This window comes from Canis lupus, chromosome 25 (assembly GCF_048164855.1).
Source record: "Canis lupus baileyi chromosome 25, mCanLup2.hap1, whole genome shotgun sequence".
NCBI classification, from domain to species: domain Eukaryota; kingdom Metazoa; phylum Chordata; class Mammalia; order Carnivora; family Canidae; genus Canis; species Canis lupus.
The window spans coordinates 17,682,075-17,698,205 of record NC_132862.1 but is presented as its reverse complement, the minus strand read 5'-3'; the positions used below and the strand labels follow the sequence as shown (position 1 = coordinate 17,698,205).

Below are 16,131 nucleotides of genomic sequence, written 5' to 3'. Positions count from 1 at the left end.
TCCTTGGTTTCTCTTTGTTTGAAATTAAAATCAGGCAAAAGTAGGGTGGGCAAGCTCTACCTCCCCAAAAGTAATTGAGCTACTTCTTGATCTAAATGTTCCCCAATATGTCTCACGCTCACCACAATGTTGATATTTTTCAGCCTATTGGAAACTAATCTTTTTAAAACCATGCTGCTTTAATTAAAGCTTTAAAGCAGATGTCTGTGCCAGAACAAATTCAGTGAATTACCTCTTTAAAAATAAGAATATTTTGTTGGGATGAGTACTAGGAGTTATATGTAAGTGATGAATCACTAAATTTCTATTCCTGAAACCAATACTGTACTATATGTTAACTAACTTGAATTTAAATAAAAAATAAATTAAATTTAAAAATAAGAGTATTTCCTGGGGCACCTGGGTGGCTCAGCCAGTTGAGCATCACACTCTTGATTTCTACTCAGGTCATGCATGATCTCACTGTTGTAGGATCAAGCCCCAGCAGGGAGTCTGCTTCTCCCTCTCCTCTTGCTCCTCCCCCCTGCTCATGCTCTTTCTCTCTCTCTCAAATAAATAAATATAATATAAAAAAAAAAGGTGAGGCATTAAACCTAACAAGAAAATCCGATGATGGGGGAGGTCAGAGCAGTAGACTTTATTTGCAAAAGTATTCCCTGGGGACATTCATGGGGGGGTACAGTACACTTCCTCTCAAAAGCGTCTGCACGTCCAGGTATTTTTTCCTGGAGTGCTCGTTTTCCCCAGGGTTAAGTTCTCCCTCCAGTTCCTGACCTTGTCAAGAGTCAGCCTGGCTGCCAGCATTCTGGGAATCAAGTTAGGGGAACAAGCTTGGGAATCTTACTTTGCAAGATACTGATTTCTACTTAGTCCCCCTGCTTTCTGCAGAGCTCCCTGCCATTCCCCCCTGCCTGAACTCGGAGTCCTTCCATTCAGTACCCTTCCCTTTTCTTCCCCTGGGCAGAGGGAGAGTGATCAGTTGCCTGTGGTGTGAGAAGGGATTTGGGACCTAACTGCTCAGAGTCCTTCCATCCAGTACCCTTCCCTTTTCTGCCTGGGGCAGAGGGAGATTGATCAGTTGCCTGTGGTGTGAGAAGGGATTTGGGACCTAACTGCTCCATTTAGAATTTCAACCTATCTTTCTTTTTTCAGCCCTGCTCTCAACCTACCTTCAGAGATAATTGGCTGCATGATTCCTGAGATTTTCTAGGTTCCTAAAGCAAGGTTTTGCTTCTTGGTTTCCCCTCTGCAGGCAGCATGGTTTCAGCTTTCTCTGGTCGGCTAGATTAGTTAGTAATTGCCCAGCTGCTTTTTGGCTTTCAAACTTTGATTGACATCTCTCAACTGTTCTTCTGCTGTCCCCCCTCCAGCTCTCTTCTTCCTCAGAGGTTTAACTCTATTTTAATCCCTTAAATGTCATCTCGGTGGAGATTCAGGAAGGAGCAGAGGTGAATGCGAGTATACGTATACAATCTTTCAGGTTTAACAAGAAACCTGTGCTTTTAACCTCTCTGGTAGGCCGAATCTCTGTGTGACTTGCATGTCTATCCTCCACAGAGATGACAATTTTCTTCAAGGCTGAGACCTGAAAATAAAGAAGTTCCCACACTCCTAGGAAAAGATGAAATGTCCTGTAGTTAGAGAGACAAGGAACCACCAGAACCAGTTCTGAACAGCTTGCCTCAGTTTAATGAATCAATGGCAACTTCCCTAAGTGAGCACACTTCTGAAAGTCAGCCAGAAATGGCCCCGTGTTTTTGAAAGCCAGCCAGCTCACACTGTTCTCGTCTAAACAACAAGCAGGTTTCCACAGCGGGCATCAACCCCCTCCTGCCTCTGAAACTCCACTAATCCCTGACTCCACACTTCCCAAACACTAGCTAGATCAGCTCCTTGCTTCGCTGGAGAAGGCTGTTCTTCAGTAAGGATTCAATCTGGCCTTTCTTTTAGGCCCTGAGGGGTAGTCTTTTCCTCTGACAGACCTTAGCAACTACCACCTGTCAGGCACATGGGAAGTATTCGTGGGCAGATAAGGAAAGCCAAGGGCAACTCTGTCTGAAATAAAAGGGCCTGGGCTGTCTACCCTAGTGAGCCCAGTGGCAAGGCTAAAGTGGTAATAGCTATATATAGGCATGCCTTGCAGATATTGTGGGTTCGGTTGCAGATTACCGCAATAAAGCAAATGTCACAATAAAATGAGTCCAATGAATGTTTTGGTTTCCCAGGGCAGTATAAAAGCTATGCTTACACGAAACTGTAGTCTGCTAAGTGTATAATAGCATTATGTCTAAAAAACAACGTACATACCTTAATTTTAGAATGTTTTGTTAAGGGGCACTTGGGCAGCCTGGGTGGCTCAGCAGTTTAGTGCCACCTTAGGCCCAGGGTGTGATCCCGGAGACCCAGGATGAGTCCCACGTCGGGCTCCCTGCATGGAGCCTGCTTCTCCCTCTGCCTATGTCTCTGCCTCTCTCTGTCTGTGTCTCTCATGAATAAATAAATAAAATATTTTTTAAAAGGGGGGGCATCTGGGTGGCTCACTTGGTTAAGCATCTGCCTTCGGCTCAGGTCTCCTCCTGGGATGGAGGCCCACTGCAGGCCCCTGCTCAGTGGGGAAACTGTTTCTCCCTCCCCCTCTGCCTGCTGCTCTGCCTACTTGTGTTCTCTCTCTCTCTCTTTCTGTCAAATAAATAAGTAAAATCTTTTAATAAAATAGTTTATTAAGATTAAAAGTATCTTTTAAGAGGCTAACCATCGGGGATCCCTGGGTGGCGCGGTGGTTTGGCGCCTGCCTTTGGCCCAGGGCGTGATCCTGGGGGCCCGGGATCGAGTCCCGCGTCGGGCTCCTGGTGCATGGAGCCTGCTTCTCCCTCTGCCTGTGTCTCTGCCTCTCTCTCTCTCTGTGACTATCATAAATAAATAAATAAATAAATAAATAAATAAATAAATAAATAAATAAAAATTTAAAAAAATAAAAAATAAAAAATAAAATAAAATAAAATAAAAGGCTAACCATCACCTGAGCTTTCAGTGCATTGTAATCACTGATCTCAGGTCGCCCAAATAAACATAGTAACAACGAAAAAGTTTGAAGTATTGTGAGAATTACCACAATGTGACACAGAAACACAAAGTGAATAGATGCTGTTCGGAAAAAATGGTACGGATAGGCTTGCTCAATGCAGGATTGCCACAAACCTTCAGTCTGTTAAAAGAAAACAACAACTATGAAGTGCAATAGAAGCACAATAAAATGAGGTATGCCTGTTTATATATACATATTTATAAATGTAGGTTTAAATAAAATTCATTCAACATTGATTCATCAATCCAAAGTTATAGGTATGAGAAACAAGTATGTTTCCCTGCCGCCTTTGATTCAATATAATTAACAATATGTAACCTGAAGAATGAGTCATGGTAGTTATTCTCCTCAAAACCAAACTTACACACAGCATCCTTCCTAACCGATACAGAAATGGACCTGTTCTTGCCATATCTTTCATCTGAAATCTTTCGATGGCTCCCCATTGCTTATAGCATAATGCCCAGATTCATGAGAAAACTCACAGGGCCTCTTCAGAGGGGGCCCTCTCTGCAACCCACCTGCTACTTATCCTCCCGCTAGAATGAAGCCCTCCAACCATGCGAACTGACTCCCTGGACTGGCCAAGCTCTCCCTCATCTGGGGCCTTTGCACACCTCAGACCCCTGGCCTGAAGTCTTCCCCTCCACCCCCCCCCCCATTTGTCTACCTCATTCACAGGCAAGCTTAAGTCTCCACTGAGGCATCACTTACTCTGCAAGAAGGGTTCTAAAGAACCCCGACTTCACATTTTTCTTTGGAAAAGTACACTGCATGAGAAAAAACTTTTCACCAGTAAGCTGAGCTCCTTGAAGGTAAAGACTGTGTCTGGGTTAACATTTTATTCCCCCGGTTGGCTTAGTGTCTGAGTCAACTTAGACACTCAGTATATATACTTGCCTGATTAACTGAATTTAGTAAAACTATGAATTTTACTGATGAGAAATTTGAGGTCAAGGGCTTGAGTGATCCAAGCCATTGAGTAAGCTGATAGAGATAGAATAAAGCACAACTCCCTGGCACCATCAGCCAGCATTCCTTCTGCAACACTAGCCAAGCATCTTGGCTTCAGCTCCATGCATGTGCCAAACAACTGCTTAGAAACTACTGGTTAGGAAGCAGTGCATTTGGCTCAGATTTGCATATATACCTGCTAGATGAAGCCTGTTAATTGTGTCAGTTGAATTCTCAAAACACTGATTTTTCACAAATATCCTCTGTCAGTCTCCAAAAAAAGTATATTTAAAATCTCATTCTAGGGATCCCTGGGTGGCGCAGCGGTTTGGCGCCTGCCTTTGGCCCAGGGCGCGATCCTGGAGACCCGGGATCGAATCCCACGTCGGGCTCCCGGTGCATGGAGCCTGTTTCTCCCTCTGCCTGTGTCTCTGCGCCTCTCTCTCTCTCTCTCTCTATCATAAATAAATAAAAATTAAAAAAAAAAACAAACAAAAACATTAAAAAAATAAAATAAAATAAAATAAAATAAAATCTCATTCTAGGGATGCCTGGGTGGCTCAGTCAGTTAAGGGTCTGCCTTTAGCTCAGGTCATGACCTCAGGGTCCTGGGACAGAGCCCCTCATGGGGCTCCTTGCTCAGTGGGGAGTCTGCTTCTCCCTCTCCCCCTGCTTGTGCTGTCTCCATCTGTCAAATAAATCTTTTTTTAATTAAAAATAATAAAATCTCAAACTATAAATTTGTCTGTTTTTCCTTATAGTTCTATCTACCTTTTTTAAAAAGATTTTTTTTATTTTATTTATTCATGACAGAGAGAGAGAGAGAGGCAGAGACACAGGCAGAGGGAGGGGGAGAGAAGCAGGCTCCATGCAGGGAGCCCGACGTGGGACTCAATCCCGGGCCTCCAGGATCACACCCCGGGCTGAAGGCAGTGCTAAACTGCTGGACCACCAGGGCTGCCCTCTATCTACCTTTGATTTGTGTGTATCATAGACCTGTGGCTGGTTGCACATAATGTCATAACTATTATATCCTCTTGGATTGAGGTTCCTTTTATCACTATGAAATGTTTTCGTTGATCTCTTTTAAGATTGTTCACCTCTAATACTATTTTATTATTTGCCTAACAAATTTTTAGATGTCTTTTTCTAATCTTTGAGCATCGTTTGTAGATAACAGCAATCTTTTTCTTCTTAGGCCGTTTTTTTTTTTAAGATTTTATTTATTTAGGGATCCCTGGGTGGCGCAGCGGTTTAGCGCCTGCCTTTGGCCCAGGGCATGATCCTGGAGACCCGGGATCGAATCCCACGTCGGGCTCCCGGTGCATGGAGCCTGCTTCTCCCTCTGCCTGTGTCTCTGCCTCTCTCTCTCTGTGACTATCATAAATAAATAAAATTTAAAAAAAAAGATTTTTTTTATTTAATCATGAGAGACACAGAAAGAGGCAGAGAGACATAGGCAGGGGGAGGAGAAGCAGGCTCCTCACAGGGAGCCCGAGGTGGGACTTGATCCCAGGACTCCAGGACCACGCCCTGGGCCGGAGGCAGACACCCAACCGCTGAGCCACCCAGGCATCCCCTTAGGCCTGTTTTTAATTCTTTGTAATAGATAATGAGAAAGTTTCAGGGCACCAACATTTCAGAATACTGAGACACAGAAGACTGTTAAAGAGAATTTATTTTTCCCTTTACTCTCTATCTTAAACAATGCTGAAAATTCCTTAAAAAGTTATATATAGGGGCGCCTGGGTGGTGCAGTCGGATGTGTACCTGATTCTTGGGTTCAGCTTGGGTCTCATCTCAGGGTCTTGGGATAGAGGCCTGCATTGGGCTCTGCATTTTCAGGGAGTCCTCTTGCATTTCTCTCTCCTTCACCTGTCCACTCTCTTTCTCTCGCTCTCGCTCTTTCAAATAAATAAATCTTTTTTTTTTTAAGTTTTATTTAGAATTACCACATGACCCAGCAATTCCACTCCTAGGTATATTCCCAAGAGAAATGAAATATATCCACACAGAAACTTGTACACAAATGTTTATGGCAGCATTATTCATAATAGCCAAAAAATAAAACCAACTCAAATGCTCATCAATGAATATATGCAGAAATTGTCATACATACATACAATGGAATATAACTTAATCATAAAAGTAGGGAAGTACTGGTATATGCTACAACTTGGGTGAACCTGGAAAACATTATGTTAAGAACGAAGCCAGACACAAAAGGTCACATAACTGAATGATTCCTTTATATGATATATCCAGAAAAGGCAAATCCACAGAAGACAGAAAGCATATTAATGGTTACCAGGAGGTTAGGGAAGTGGGCAGTGATCACTTAAATGTATGGATGTTTATGATGATAAAGTATTTTTTTAATTTCCTTTTTTTTTTAAGATTTAATTTATTTATTTGAGAGAGAGAGAGAGAACTCAGGAACAGGGGGAGGGGGGAGAGGGGGAGAGAGAGAAAGAGAGAAGCAGACTCCCCGCTGAGCAGGGAGCTCAACGCAATGTGGGCTCCATCCCAGGACCCCAGGGTCATGCCCTGAGTCAAAGGCAGGCACTCAACAGACTGAGCCACCCAGCACCTCTGTGATGAAAAAGTATTAAAACTAGAGAGAGGGAGCAGCCCAGGTGGCTCAGCGGTTTAGTGCCGCCTTCAGCCCAGGGCCTGATCCTGAGTCCCGGGATGGAGTCCCAAGATCGAGTCCCATGTAGGGAGCCTGCTTCTCCCTCTGCCTCTCTCTCTCTCTCTCTCTGTGTCTGTCTCTCATGAATACATAAAATCTTTTTTAAAAATTTAACAAAATAAATGAAAAAAAAAATGAACTTAAAAAAAAAAAAAAAAAAAACTAGAGAGAGGGATGCCTGAGAGTGGCTCAGCCATTGAGCATCTGCCTTCAGTCCAGAGCCTTATCCTGGAGACCCAGGATCGAGTCCCATGTCGGGCTCCCTGCATGGAGCCTGCTTCTCCCTCTGCCTGTGTCTCTGCCTCTCTCTTTGTGTCTCTCATGAATAAATAAATAAAATCTTAAAAAAAAAAATTAGAGAGAAGTGGTAGTGACGCAACATTATGCATGCACTAAATGCCAGGGGATTGTACAGTTTCTAACGGTTAATTCTGTAATCTGTGAATTTCACCTCCACAAAAAAGTGAATACATAGACCAGCAGCAGATGTTGCCTTGTGCTGATGAGATGAATTACTTTTTGGGAACATGTAAGCAGTTCTGATCTCATTTACTTACCTTGGCAATGAAACAGGGGGTTTGTCTGCGATTTACAGCCAAATCTGTGGCATGTCCAAGTGTCTGCTTCAAAGGGGGGAAATGTTCTCGTTTTATAACCTCTCCCGGGGCAACAATTATAGGCTGTGGTAACAATTCACTTGTAACTCTAGTACTTGAGTTTCATAGAAGAACAGGCCTAATGGGCAGGCTCTTCTTCAACAGCAACATTAAATAACAAAAATGAATAGCTTCTGAATAAAGATATTTATTAAATTAGATTTTTCTGGCAGAATTTACTCTGTTCTTATCTCATTTTGCAATATACACGATTTATCTTCTGGAAGAAGGGACAACACACATCTTCTTGGGTAAGATATTTCATGGCTGATTTTTCTGGGTTCAGTGATCTTCAATTTTTCAGAGGTAGGGATTTTAGATATATGGTCACTGCCCTTCTGTCCCAAGCATTGTTCCTGCCTGGCACAGATAGCCCCAAAGACATGCTGCCTAGACCTTCGAACGGTGGAAGTTGGAGATATTTGCCAGGGGTCCCTGGTATACTAGTTAGCTTTGTTGCGTCCCAAATCATCCCAAAGCCCAGTGGCTTAAAATAACACCCGGTTATTCAGTTCACAATTCTGTGGGTCAGCAATTTGGACTGGGCTCAGTGGAGAGTTCTATGGTCCTGTTCATGCATTTGTAGTCAGCTGCTACACATGCAGTCAGTTGGCTGGTCTGCTGGAGTTTGGCTGGTCCTAAGTAGCCTCACTTACATGTCTGACAGGTGGCTAGCTAACAGCTGGGGCACCTTGGTCCTTCTCTGTGTGATCTCTTATCTTCCCTCAGGCTAGCTAAGGCTTATTCACTTAGTAGCAGTGTTTACAATCACATAGTGTCACTCTCATCACATGTTTTTGCTCAAAGAAAGTCAAAAGACCAGCCCGGGATTCAAGGGGTGGAGAAAGATACCATGTCTTGGTGGGAGGTATATTGTGACCATTTTTGCAATCTTCCACCTGAAGTCACTATTTTTGCTCCAGTAACCCATTATTCCCCATACCAGTTTCCCCTAGACCTCTTCTAGGCCTGACAGCCACCAGGCATGAGGCCCACTTGGTCACTGATCCTTTGTGATCATACTCTTTCTCACCTCAATCATGGATCATTGGTTTCTCTTTTATCTGATTCCATGTATATTCAGGCCCAGAACACCCTCTCAGTTTCTGAACCTCAGAGAATTTCTTTCTTATTTTTAAGCATGGCCTTGGTCCCCTAGACTTAGTGTAACAGATGAAGCAGCAGGGCTAGCTGAGGACAAAGCACAGCTGCATCCCACAGAGGACCCCACCCAGGGTGGGATATGTGTGACATTCTTCAGGAAGTTTCCAATTGTCTTAAAGTTAATACCTCCTGGAGGGAAAAGCAATCTTTAACATGACAATGGCAAGGCCTCCAGTATCTTGTAGGTCCTCCTTAGCATATGAAGATCCTTTTGAAATCTCCCCATTTGCTTACTTCCCCCAACCCCTGGGTATATAATCAGCCACCCCTCACAGGCCCTGGGCAGCCACTCTTCCTGCCCATCAGTCCTGTTCCTGTGTTTAATAAAACCACATTTGCACCAAAGACATACCAAGAATTCTTTCTTGGTCATTGGCTCCAGACCTCACCTATATTCCAAAACTTCATCATAACATAGGATTTATCATCTAAATGGGGCCTTGTGAGGATGAAATGGAGCATCATGAATAATTAAGCTAGGACAGCAAGCATAAACTGGGTGTGGCTGGGGCAGCCCGGGTGGCTCAGCGGTTTAGCTCCGCCTTCAGCCCAGGGCGTGATCCTGGAGATCCGGGATCGGGATCGAGTCTCACGTGTAGCACGGAGCCTGCTTCTCCCCTCTGCCACTCTCTCTGTGTCTCTCATGTAAAAACAAGCAAACAAAACTGGGTGTTGCTATTTAAAGCCTCAGTGGTGGGGCACCTCAGTCATTTAAGCGCCTACCTTCACCTCAGGTTGTGATCCCAGGGTCCTGAGATTGAGCCCTGAATGGGGGGGGGGGGCGGGGGGTTGGTCCTTGCCCTGCAGGGAGTCTGCTTCTGCCACTCCCCTAGCTTGTGCTCTCACTCACTCACTCAAATAAACAAAACTTTGACAAAAAATCATAGTTCTGACAAGCTTGTTTTCCAGTTTTCCAGCCCTCAAACTGAAAGCAAAAAATTAGAGGGTGAAGAATATTGAAAAAGATACTTGGGCATGTTTGCTGATGGCTTGAGGGTGAGAGGAAAGACAAAAATAGAGAAACACAGAAAAAAAAATCCTCAATATCTAGAATTATTTAACAAATATGTCTTCAATCTTCAATAGTCCATGATATTATTGTTGTAGGATAGGACAGTTCATTTTGATTATAATAACTTTAGATGATTAGGAAAAATCCAGAATGTACTAAATAAAATATGTTTTAGAATGATTCCCATTAAAAAGTAAAAAAGAAAGCTTATGCTGAAAGGGGACGTCAATTTCACAGCTTTATTTTATTTTTAGGCCTTGAGTTGTTGTAAAGAGTCCTATGGCTTTGCTGAAGGTAGAGTGTGGAAACTAGGAGGATGTGAGCTCCCCCCCACCCCCACCCCAGGAATAAAAAAAAACAGAGAATGAAAGACCAGAGACCAGGACAGAAAGGCTTTTCTTCTAAATCCCAGAATTTTTGCCAATTCTCCAGAGTGGTTATTATTTCTATTCTCTTCCTGTTTTCTTTGAAGTCAAAAGTGACTCTCTGTATTTCATCTTCCCAAGCAGCAAGGAAGCAGGAAGTTGAGCATATTTCCCATCCCCACTTCCTCAGGTATGCTAAGCATGAAGAGGAGGGTAGAGCGGCTAGCTTCACACCCTAGAAGAAAAAGAAAGTCCTATTTCCTCAGTTCTGCAGTGAAGAGAGAACCTGGGACATCCATCTCAATCCAGAGAAAAGGCCATGATTCTCTTACTTTATCAAGCACTAAATTGCCTGGTGAGCTTGTTAAAAACACAGATTGTTCTCTCCAGAGTCCATGATTTAGTAGGCTGGGACTTGAGAATTTGCATTTCTAACAAGTTCCCAGGTGATGCTGATGATGCGGGTTCAGGGACCAGAACTACAGCAGACATGGGCCCTGGTCCTGACTAAGCATCAGAATCACCCAGGAGGTTTAAAAAAAACAAAAATAAAAACAGATTCTCAGAGCTTCAGGCCAGAATCTACCAATTAGAATCTTCCAAATTGGGACTATGGGCATGTGTTTGCTTATTTCATAAAGCTCTCCATTAGATCTTGGTGTTCAGTCGGTGTGGTGTTTCATAGCCCCTGAGTACCCAGAAGCAGGCTAAGCACTTAGTCAGTGTTTAATAAAGCCTTACTGATGGACTGATTTAGACCCAATGCTTTCAAGCAGTTAAATATGAATCCTTTAGTATGCTAATTTTATTTGATTCGTGATGATGATATTCTTTGAAAAATATCAGTACTGGCCTATTGGCCACATAAAAATGAACACTCTTGTAAAGGAAGTCTATTCGAATAGACAAATCTGTCTACTTGAATAGACAACCTCTGGCCCAGCCATGCAAATCACCAGAATATTTCCATGGCAACATGACTTTTTTTAATGCCCAAATGAAGCTATTGTGAGACTCTCTCAGATTTATCAATTAAAAATAGTTGTCTTTTGGGGTGCTTGAGTGGCTCAGTTGTTTAAGCATCCAACTGTTGATTTTGGCTCAGGTTGTGATCTCAGGGTCATGGGATCAAGCCCCACATAGGGCTCAGGGGGAGTCTGCTTGGGATTCTCTTTCTCCTTCTGCCTCCCTTACCTACCACCACCCCCCTCATCTGGCACGCATGCACTCTCTCTCAAATAAACAAATATTTAATTAAAAAAAAATAGAGAGAGAAAGAAAACTAGTTTATCTTTTATCGGAATATCCTAACAGTGTAACCAAATTGGTAGCTCATACACCGATCAAAATTCAGTAGATTAGACATTCCCATGCAGCACCAGTTTCCCGATATCCTTCATAGATTGGTTTTAACCACGTATTTTTCTTGGCAATAGTTTAAATATTTAGCAGAACTTGAAAACAGAAAAAATATTGTTCCCACTGTTTTAAGTCTTTCATTAAATAAGAAGTAATGTTGTCATTTCAATGATCTTCTCCAACCATAAATCAGAGATCATCGAAGGTCCAAATTGTGTAATTGTCTATTTTCTTCATTTCTGTGATGACCTATCTTGGTTCTGGGTCAGACTTCTTGCTAATGAACATTTAAATTCTGTCCAACCTATTTAGCTGAAGTAGATCATTAAGGTTTGTTTTCTTACAGACTGGCACAAATATAGGAAAAGTGGCTTATGAGCTTAACTCTGAATTGTGGTTAATTCAAAGAAGTTGGTCACTGTGTAATTTATAGATTGAGTATTGAACTCATTTCTGAAATGAGATAATAATGAGCTATTATTGACCCAAATGGAAAGACACACCCCATATTCATTAATAATATGCAAAAACGGAATTTTATCATTCTACTTGTGATGACAAAGAGCACAAAAGCAATGTGAAAATTAACTTAATTGGAAATATTGTAAAATTATTTTCAACATCATATGTTAAAGTAAGGAGCTGCTTTGATTGCTAAGTAGATAATAAAGAAAACTAAAGTAGTAAGCCTGGTTAATTTGTGCAAGTGCTTTACAAATTACTTATTTTCTAGAACCATCATAACACTTAATAATAGTGGTCCATTTAATAGGAAGACTGTTTGAGTTGAAATAGCAGAAGACAGTTAAGTAGATTTTAGGAAAGACTACAAGTTGTTCAAAAAGTTCTCTAAATGATACATCTTTTGTATCCAGAGAGCTAAAAAATACATTCCCCAGGATCTAGTCCTTTCCCTGGCATGTAGTTGGCAGTCTGTAAGTATTTGTGGAAGGAAGAAAGGAAGGGAGGAAGGGAGGGGAGAAAGTGGGGAGAGAAGAAATAAATACCAGGGAAAAAGCTTTAAATCTCTTTTCTCTTATCTCCTGGGCACCAGAGAAGTCTGGGTGCTAGAGAGAAACAATCTGGGAATCAACTCTGACTCTTATCCTAGAATTAATTAATTCCATCTTTCATATCCCTTTTCCTAACCCAGACCTCTCCCAAGACTCCAGACTTCAGCTCTTACTTGATACCTCCAGGTCAGGTATCAAAGCTGATATTATCTACAGAGGCTCAAATTATCTACAGAGAGTGTTGTTGAGCTCAGAGCCATCCTAAGCCCTGGGCTACCCCAAAACATAGGGATCTAGCAGAAGGGGAGGACAGGCAAAGGAGGCTGAGAAGTGGGACCAGAGAAACCAGAGGAGCGATGGTCAACCAGGGAACTCTGCAAAACTATCTCAATTTGAATAAACCGTAGGGGTTGGGGCCAGTAGAGAACCCTAGAAAGGACAGATTAGGCTTCATACCTGGGCCGAAGGAGAGCTTCGAGTCAGAAATTTTCCTGTTACAGAGAAATTTTTTTTTTAAATATTTTATTTATTTATGACAGATACAGAGAGAGAGGGGCAGAGACACAGGCAGAGGGAGAAGCAGGCTCCATGCACCGGGAGCCCGATGTGGGATTCGATCCCGGGTCTCCAGGATCACGCCCTGGGCCAAAGGCAGGCACCAAACCGCTGCGCCACCCAAGGATCCCTGTTACAGAGAAATTTTTAAGCTATACTTTTTGCATATCTGAGTTTAGGGAGTGAGATTCCCACTCACTACTAATAAACTGATTACATGCAATTTTATATTTACATAATTAATTAATTAATTATTTATATGTGTCTATATAAATGTTACAAAATACTTAGTGTCCCGAAGGCAAAGGAAGGTCTAGGAAAGAGAAGGAGAGGAACTCACTTGAGATAGCGCCTTCACTAAGAGAAAGCAATTCAAAAGCGTGAGTTCTAATGATCCCAAAGGGATGAGGAATTTGGGGCTGAAGGGTGGGAGAACAGACGTGAAAGCTCTTCAAAGTTTGGCAGCCCAATTCAATTAGCAATAATTGCACCTTGGATAAGCCTCATTGGCTACCATACTGCCACTGCGCAAAGCTTAACAGCCCAATTCAAAGCTTGAGAAACACAGGTATGTTGAGAATGCCCCAAAAAGAATTTCTGCAAAGGCCTGGGTGTGCGTGTGTGTGTGCACGCAGATGAGTCTTTTAGAGTAAAAAAGTCAATAACTCACTGTTGGAAAAGGTTAAGAGAAAGTTAAGGATATAAGTAGACTGCAGAGGGATCCCTGGGTGGCGCAGCGGTTTAGCGCCTGCCTTTGGCCCAGGGCGCGATCCTGGAGACCCGGGATCGAATCCCACGTCAGGCTCCCGGTGCATGGAGCCTGCTTCTCCCTCTGCCTATGTCTCTGCCTCTCTCTCTCTCTCTCTCTCTCTCTGTGACTATCATAAATAAATGAAAAAAAAATTAAAAAATAAGTAGACTGCAGATTTTCTCAGTGGAAATTCCTCATCTGAACCCCTAACACAATTGGAGTGACTTTTCCTGATTCTCACAAGAGTGGTAAGTCTAGAATCTGAGACAGGTGGCCCTCTCCTGACACCACAGGAAGAAGCTGAAGTTGAAGAATCTGATCCAGCAGATCCATAGGGCACTGGGGCTTAATTGTTGAGAAAGGCTCAAAAGCTAGTCAGAGTAACGGAAAACAAACGTTAGAGCCTAACACTTACAAATGGAAATCTCACCTAGTGGAGGTTCAAGCCTCACTGAGCCAAAGTGGTATGATTCTGGAGGTGGGAGGAAGCCGTTCTGGACTCTGATATCCTGTGATCCTGTGTTCAGGGCCAGTGTGCTCTCAGCGGTTCATTACAGTAACACACTCACTCACCTGAGCTGCGGCACCTGGCTGCCATTACTTCAGGATCCCACCACCCCGTTACTATCAGTGAGCCCAGTTCTGGAACAGCATCTCCTACCATCAACCCTGGCCCTCAGAGCTCTAGAGAGGAGCTGCAAGAGATATTTGGTGAGGGGAAGGATGAGATTGCTGGTATTTAAGGGTACAAATGTGTAAGGAGTAGTGAAGAGGCCATAGGGATCTAAAGCACAGTATATGAATATAGGTAATAGGACCGAACTAAAATTACATCAATACGACAAATACTGCTACAACAGCAATCATATAACAACATATAAGTCCATCAGAGTAACATGCTGTACACCTTAAACTTACACAAGTTACATGTCAAATTTATTCAATAAAAAATAAAATTTTCAAAACTAAGTAAATAAATAATTTTTTAAAACAATCTTATTTACTCATAAGAGAGTCAGAAGGAGAAGCAGGCTCCATGCAGGGAGCCCAATGCAGGATTTGATCCTGGGATTCCAGGATCACACCCTGGGTTGAAGGCAGGCACTAAACCGCTGAGCCACCCAGGGATACTCCTTTGTTTTGTTGTAAAGGAGTTTCTCAAGCAGCCCGGGTGGCTCAGCGGTTTAGGGCCTGCCTTTGGCTTAGGGCGTGATCCTGGAGACCCAGGATGGAATCCCACGTCGGGCTCCTGCTTCTCCCTCTGCCTGTGTCTCTGCCTCTCTCTGTCTCATGAGTAAATAAACAAAATTTAAAAATTTTAAAAAGGAGTTTCTCAGTGATGCTGTTACCTTCTTACCAGGCCATGCTTTATCCCAGGGTAAATGGAGCATCCTCTGGACCCCACAGAACACAGTGACTCGTGGGTTTTCTAGTCTATATAGTATATGCAATCTAGCACCCCCACTTCTCTGGGGGTGCTAGAACATTATGGTTCCATCTATCACCATCTGTCATGGCAGTTCTAGTTCTACCTCACTGAATGTGGGCTAATACTCCCCCCCCCCCCACCCCGCTGCGCCCGTTTCTGAGGCAAACTTACAGTATATTAGCGCCATCTCCTGGAGTCCTTGTCAAAGTGTAAATCCTGTACCAGGAGAGCATGCTCTCCTATAAACCAACTCTCCCTCTTCCAAAGTTATATTCTCTGCACCCTCAGGATCCAGTCCCATACATATACTCCCACTTTTTTTTTTAAAGATTTTATTTATTTATTTATTTATTTATTTATTTATTTATTTATTTATTTATTTATTTATTTATTCATGAGAGAGACATGGAGAGAAAGAGAGGCACAGACACAGGCAGAGGGAGAAGCAGGTTCCATGCAGGGAGCCGGATGTGGGACTCAACCCCAGGACTCCAGGATCACGGCCTGAGCAGGAGGCGGCGCTAAACCGCTGAGCCACCCCAGGATCAAGAGTCAGACCCTTAATTTACTGAGCTACCCAGACATCCCGATACTAGTCTTTTTTTTTTTTTTTTAAGATTTTATTTATTTATTTGACAGAGAAAGCACAAGCAGGGGGAGCAGGAGAGGGAGAAGCAGCCTCCCAGGGAGCCTGATGTGGGGCTCAATCCCAGGACTCTGGGATCATCATGTAAGCTGAAGGCAGATGCCCAACCAACTGAGCCACCAGGAGGCCCCTGGTACTAGTCTTTAAAGAAGGAGTGCGAGGCATCTGGGTGGCTCAGTTGGTTAAGTGTGGGACTCTTGGTTTCAGCTCAGATCATGATCTAGGGTCATGGGATCCAGCAACCTTGTTGGGCTCTGTGCTCAGCAGGGAGTCTGCTTGAGATTCTCTCTTTGCCCCTCCCCCCAGCACCCCACCCCCACTCACAAGTTCTCTTTCTCTCAAATAAATAAATGTTTAAAAAATAGAAGGAAAAAAAAAAGAAGGAATGGGTCCTGTCTGCAGGCCCAGAGGGTCCCAGGGAATCTTAGGATTCAAGATTTTGTAGTGCAT

The 16,131-nt window shown here is 43.1% G+C and overlaps 1 pseudogene; it reads right to left on the bottom strand.

Moving 5' to 3' along the window:
• Positions 1-13,323: 13,323 nt before the first annotated feature.
• Positions 13,324-13,391, bottom strand: LOC140617760 (U4 spliceosomal RNA; annotated as a pseudogene).
• Between the last annotated feature and the right edge of the window lie 2,740 nt (positions 13,392-16,131).